The sequence below is a fragment of the Benincasa hispida genome, unplaced genomic scaffold (assembly GCF_027475165.1).
Source record: "Benincasa hispida cultivar pf3 unplaced genomic scaffold, pf3_genome.v1.1 HicScf575, whole genome shotgun sequence".
NCBI classification, from domain to species: domain Eukaryota; kingdom Viridiplantae; phylum Streptophyta; class Magnoliopsida; order Cucurbitales; family Cucurbitaceae; genus Benincasa; species Benincasa hispida.
The window spans coordinates 20276-26635 of NW_028326685.1; positions in this window are offsets into that span (position 1 = coordinate 20276).

The window sequence follows — 6360 nt, forward strand, 5'->3', positions numbered from 1 at the left end:
CAAAGTAGGGGTAAGTAGATAGATTGCTCCTTAAAGACTGATCTCAGGGCTTGAACAATGTGGCGCCACACACCTTCTCATGGCCCGAGAGGTGTTCACACATAGTAGGACTGTGTTGTATTATTTATTAGAGGAATTAATGGTACTTAAGGAATTAGATGTAACTACAGGGACAAAACGATAAATTGGCCCAATTGTACTTATGATCATCTGTGAAGGGTTATCTTACTGTTGATTGGTTATATCCGATGCACATAGAAATATATCTGTGGTAAGGAGAGTTCAGTTGTCGGTCTTTAGTGGAATGCCTGGTAGTTAACAGATGGTGAATCTTGTGGCTACAGAGTTTAGTCAGCGATTCGTGTACCATTGAAGCTTCGAGCCATAGGTCCATAAGGTCCCCTTGGTAGCTCAATGGATTCAAGTTGAGAATCAGTTTTTGGGTCAGATTGAAATGTTCAAATTGATAAGAGGGAGTTCGATTATATATTATATAATTGAACTGGCTAATTATATATGATATGATTGATTTTATGTATGAGATACATTGATTGGAGGAAAATGGATATAAATATGATTTATATCTAGTGGAGGAGAAAACACTATGGTTGATATATGATATTAAACTATAGGTTAATGAATATAATATTATTTTATTTATTATTTTATTTTGACAATTATGGGATAATTGTGCACGCCGTTTTCTCTGTAAATGTGCATTAGTGGGAAGTTCCAATCGATTTTCGTAACAGAAGAATAAAATGAAAATTATTTTCATTTTGTAACGAACACACGGTTAATTGCTCATAAAGGTGTTTGTGGCATATCACTTAGTAAATCAGAGACTATACGATAGCTTGAGTTTACTACATGATCGCTTACACACGCGCGCTTCTGTCTAAACGATCGTCCACGTTTTACTAAACGATCGATTAGCGCCAAGCATTTACTAGACGATCGTATAGACGATCACTGCCCTATTCCTACACGATCATGTACTTCATCTAAACGATCAAGTACTTTGTCTATACGATAGACTTAGCTTTCTCCCACTTGCTTGATCGTTATATACAATCTCTTTTCCTCTTCCCACCAAATTCGAACAGAGCCCACTCTTTGGATTCTCACATCGAGAATACTAAGGGTTCCAAGTGGTGGTGTCGTCCCCATCTTCCTATTGTTCATGTGGAGGTCGTTCGTGGTAGAAAATCGGACTTTTAGTGTACGATAGCTTTCTGTTCCAACGAGAGCGAGAGTATCCATTCGTGGAAAGAGCGAGATTTTCCGAGGAGAAACATTCTTCAACTGGTAAGTTTTCTTGTGCTCTTGTTATTTAATCTTAAAGCATACTAGTAATTTTACAGTATGATGCATATCTATATGTTTGAATGTGAATGTGGTAATTCTGTCACAATGTCTTTGGAAAGATCTGTTTCTGCTCAAAGGTACTCTTGTATAAGAGTTGCTTCAATATCTCCACGTACAGTTCAAGACTCATAAGGCAACCTTGGATGTTAGTTTATTGGATTTAAAGTTATTAAGACAAATAATATAAACAATAACCTTTATTGAATTAACATCGATAACCTTTATTATCTACGAGTTTTAAGGCATGAAACCCAACAAACTCCCACTTGAACTAAAACTCTAGTCAATGGGTTGTACATGATATCAAAATCTAAAAAGCGGGATTATTATAAATAAATACAATAAACTAAGGCATCCATATACCCTTTATACATCTCCCACTTGCCCTAAATTATACAATGTACATTTCTTGTAGACCTAGACTCTTCTAGATGACCCTCAAACACTTTAGCCAAAAGAGAGTCTTCGTAAACGGATCAGCGGCAATTGCCCTACTGTTATTACAATATAATGTTATGGGCAATTCCATATTTGGAACCACTTCCAAATAACTTAGGAACTTCTCGAGCCAAACTTCTTCCTTTTTTGCTTCACAAGCAGCCACAAACTCAGATTTCATAATGGAATTTACAATGCATCCTTGCTTGGTGCTACACTATATTATAGCTCCTCGTTTAGGGTAAACACTAATCTTGATGTGGATTTTCCTTGGATATCAGAGTTGGTATATCCTATAAGGATAAAATCCTTAGCTCTATACACTAGCTCATAGTCCCCCATTCTCTTAAGATACTTGAGGATGTTTTTAACCATTGCTCGGTGGTCTAAGCCTAGAGTGGACTAGTACCTACTGACTATTCCCATTGCATAACAAATGTTTGGCCTAGTGTAAAACATAGCATACATTAAACTGCTCACAGTTGAGGAATATGCAACATGTCTCATATTCTCAACTTCTTGAGGTGTCTTAGGACACTATTCCTTACTGTCAGTAAGGTACCCTACATCATTCCTAGTGAATAGGATATCTCCACATAAAGTACTAGAAAAGCTACTTTATCGTTGATGATTTTCTTGTAGATACAAGGTTCATTAATATTTTGATCAAAACAAAAAGATTTGATCGTTCTATCAAATCTAATGTTCCAAGATCTAGATGTCTGTTTTAATCCATAAATGGATCGATTTAGCTTGCAAACCTTTTGCTCATGACCTTGGACTATGAGTCCTATGGGCTGAGATATAAAGATATTCTCCTCAAGATTGCTATTCAGAAAAACAATCTTGACATCCATTTGTCATATCTCATAGTCATAATATGTGGCTATGGAGAAGAGAATTCTTATAGACTTAAGCATAGGGGGAAAAGTTTCCTCATAGTCAACCCCTTCTCTTTAGGTATAATTTTATGCTACAAGTCTAGCTTTGAAGGTCTATACCTTTCCAACTACATCTCTCTTTCTCTTGTAGATCCATTTGAAGGAAATCGGACATGAGGATTTCCATGAGCAGCGGAATGATTGTTCCAAATTCCATTCATATTTGAACATACACAATTACAATCAAGAAACGAAAACTTACAGGCTATGCACAATACGAAATTATAGCATGCTTTTCAAGAAGATCAAGGGATAAAGTATCATACCTTTGAAGATCCATCTTCAAACTCCCTCGAGCGCAACACACAAATGCTCGAACTCAGCGACCGCAACACAACATGATCACAGCGACCACCACACGAACACCGCGAACACAACAAACGATCTACAAAAACCTCGACTACATCGAGTTGAGTACGACACCACCACAATGGCTACCTTGATATTCTTGGTGTGAGAATTGAGAAGTGTGGGCTCTGTATGGACTTGGTTAGAGGACAAGACCAGAGGAATAACAATCATGTATACGATTGAGCAAGTGGGAGATAACAAGATCTATCGTATAGACGAATGCCCAATCGTTTAACAAATGCTCCATGATTGTTTTGCTAATGGCCAGCTGAGTGAATTATCGTGTAGTGTCACTCTACGAACGTTTAGTCTCTCTTCAACTATCGTTTAGTGAATCCTATTCACTTAACAACCTTTCCGTGAGTCTTCTTTCCAAGAATGGAAAATCTCAATTCAACCACTACTAAATTGAGGAAAACATTTTTCCTTTTATCTCACGATTACCATGAAACTACCAATAACCTCTCACTCAATTGGTTATTAGATAAAAGAAGATAATTATCCAATAATTAATATTATTATAAATATATACGATAACCAACTTACCATAGTATATTTATAACCTATAGTTTTAATATTTCATCTCATGAAACATATAAACCATAGGTCTTTTTCTATTTCATGGTATTTAATGTAAATCTTATTTATATTAATCATCCATTTGATGTATCTCATACATCAAAAAGATCATATCATATATAGTCGAATTACCTCTTGTCAATTTGAACATTTCAAATCAACACCAAGAACTGATTCTCAACTTGAATCCATTGAGCTATCAAGGGGATCTTGTGGACCTATAGCTCGAAGCTCCAACGGTACGTGAATAACTGGCTAAACTCTTTAGTCACGGAATCCACCATCCGTTAACTTCTAGGCACTCCACTGAAGACCGACAGCTGAACTCTCCTTACCACAGATATGTTATGTATCCATCTTAACCAATCAGCAGTGCAACAACCCTTCACAGATCGCTCGTAAGTACAACTCGACCAATAACTATTATGCCCCTGTAGTTACATCTAACTTCTTAAGTACCACTAATCTATCTAATGAACATAAGTCATAGTCCTACTATGATTGAGTCTTCTCTTCCAAAGAGAAGTTGTGGCCACTATGTTCAAGACCAGGAATCAGCTCTTAAGAGAGCAATCTATCTACTTATCCCTACTTCGGGGAAGGAGTGAATTCCATCTTGTATAACTGAGTTTTCAGCTCCCAGATCAGATAAGTCCGAAAAAAGGTAGGCATGTTGAGTTGGCAATCTGGTCACTCTCATCCATACTAATCAAAGGACCACCTTCAAAGACAAGAGTTCCTAAAACACTTAGGATTGAGGTCATGTCACTTATGATCGTTTAGGTGAGATGTAAGTCTAAAGTATCAACGACGTTATATATAGAGACGAATCATCTTGTGGTCCGGTCTTATACAAACTCTTTGTATAGGACACCCCCGCTCACATGTCTCCACATGAATGGTCAGGATCTACCATCTATGTAGTTCACAATACTTGTAAACCTCTACAAAGCGGGTTGTATCCGTAGTGTCACCAGGATCAGGTATCCCTCCTTAATCTTTATACAACAGACCTTTTTAGGTTATCACTTAAGGCATGATTCACTCGTATATCTCATATACATGCTTAAGTTTACATACAATAACCATGAAGCTTTGTTTATTGGATATGAGTAAATGCCAAATAAAATAAATCTTATTTTATTTATAACAATGTGTACACTTTATAAACTACGAGACTCTGTGAGAATTAGGATACTAATACCAACAATCTCCCATTTTTCCTAATGTCTCAGGAGACTAATGTACAATAAAAGATAACTACAAGTACAATATATAATAAACTAGGGCATATCCCGATATCATCTCCCACGTGCCCTAGACAAGATGTCGATGTCCCGCATGAAGGAACTCTTCTACAAGAGTGCCTATGAGCGGAAGCGGATCTTTCCAATTCAATGTGATGGATGTTGACTTACAATTTTTATATATATCTTTAAAGCATATGGACAATGATGATAGATATTATGCTACAAGCTCATGTGGCCATAAACTTGTGAGGATAAAAATGGAATGTTATCTATCTATATTGCATTAATGAATGCATGAAAGCATGATGTTGTGCTATGCGCTCAAGTGCTTTGTGATAAAGATACTTTGGCGATACTACGTTCTAAGTGTATGCGTTGATAGTGATATGCTCGTAGTATGCGATGAAGTAATGCGTGTCACAAGTTTCCTTGCGCTAGAACCAAGTATAATTCCAACGCAAGTTTCTCAGAGTGATCCGAAGTCGAACACGGGGATTGTTGTCATTTATATGTGATACTAATGTGATATATACAACAGGTTTTATAAAGAATAAAGAATTTGATTTGACAGAAATATAAATTGTGCTGAAGTAAAATTGCGTTGAAAGTAAAATGCATTGAAAATAAAATGCGTTGATAAAGTAAATGTCTAAACTACTATGATACAGGGTTGAGGACTGGCTGTGAAGTTGTACAAAAGAATCTAATGAATGTGATGGAAAGTCTTGTGAATGAGGCAGAAAGAGAATGAGTAGAGAGAAAGAACATCACAAGTTTGTAAATTGCGTTAAGGACGCAACTAAGGTTCCGCTTTTCCTTAGCGTACACCTTTAAGTAATCGGCCGTGATCCCATACGTCTATGGTGAAACAGAGATGAATGTAATAAATGAAAGGTTGTTTCCATCTCTGAAAATACTTCTCGCTTTAGTTAACGGATTCTTCCAACCCTCTCTTGATAGGCGGAGTAACATCTTCACTTCTGCTCTCACAGGTGAAGATGTCATTGAGCATGCTTTAGCTAAACTTAGTTGATTACCTTAACACAGATTAACTCACTCGCTTAATTCCTCCCTTTTACCCAGGGGATTAAGAACACATCATGGAGAAAATGGATGATAAATGTATGGAAAGGGACAAAAAGATGATAATGATGACGATAATCACATTTAAATCTAAAGATAAGCGTTTGATACATGATTTGTGAATGATAGATTAAAGAAGATGAACACATAAGATGAAATGAAAAAATAGAATCAAATACGGAAAGCGTATCAACGTCTTGATACAGATCCCGATTGTAGACTTTTTTGCTTGCCGGTGTATGGATGAAGTGGAGAGGAAAGCTTCCCTCTCTAGTTTGCTTTCCCGGTAAGAAGTGACCTCTTGTACAAAGCTTCATCTTCGGGAATCGAAAGAATTCCTTGCTCGAAGA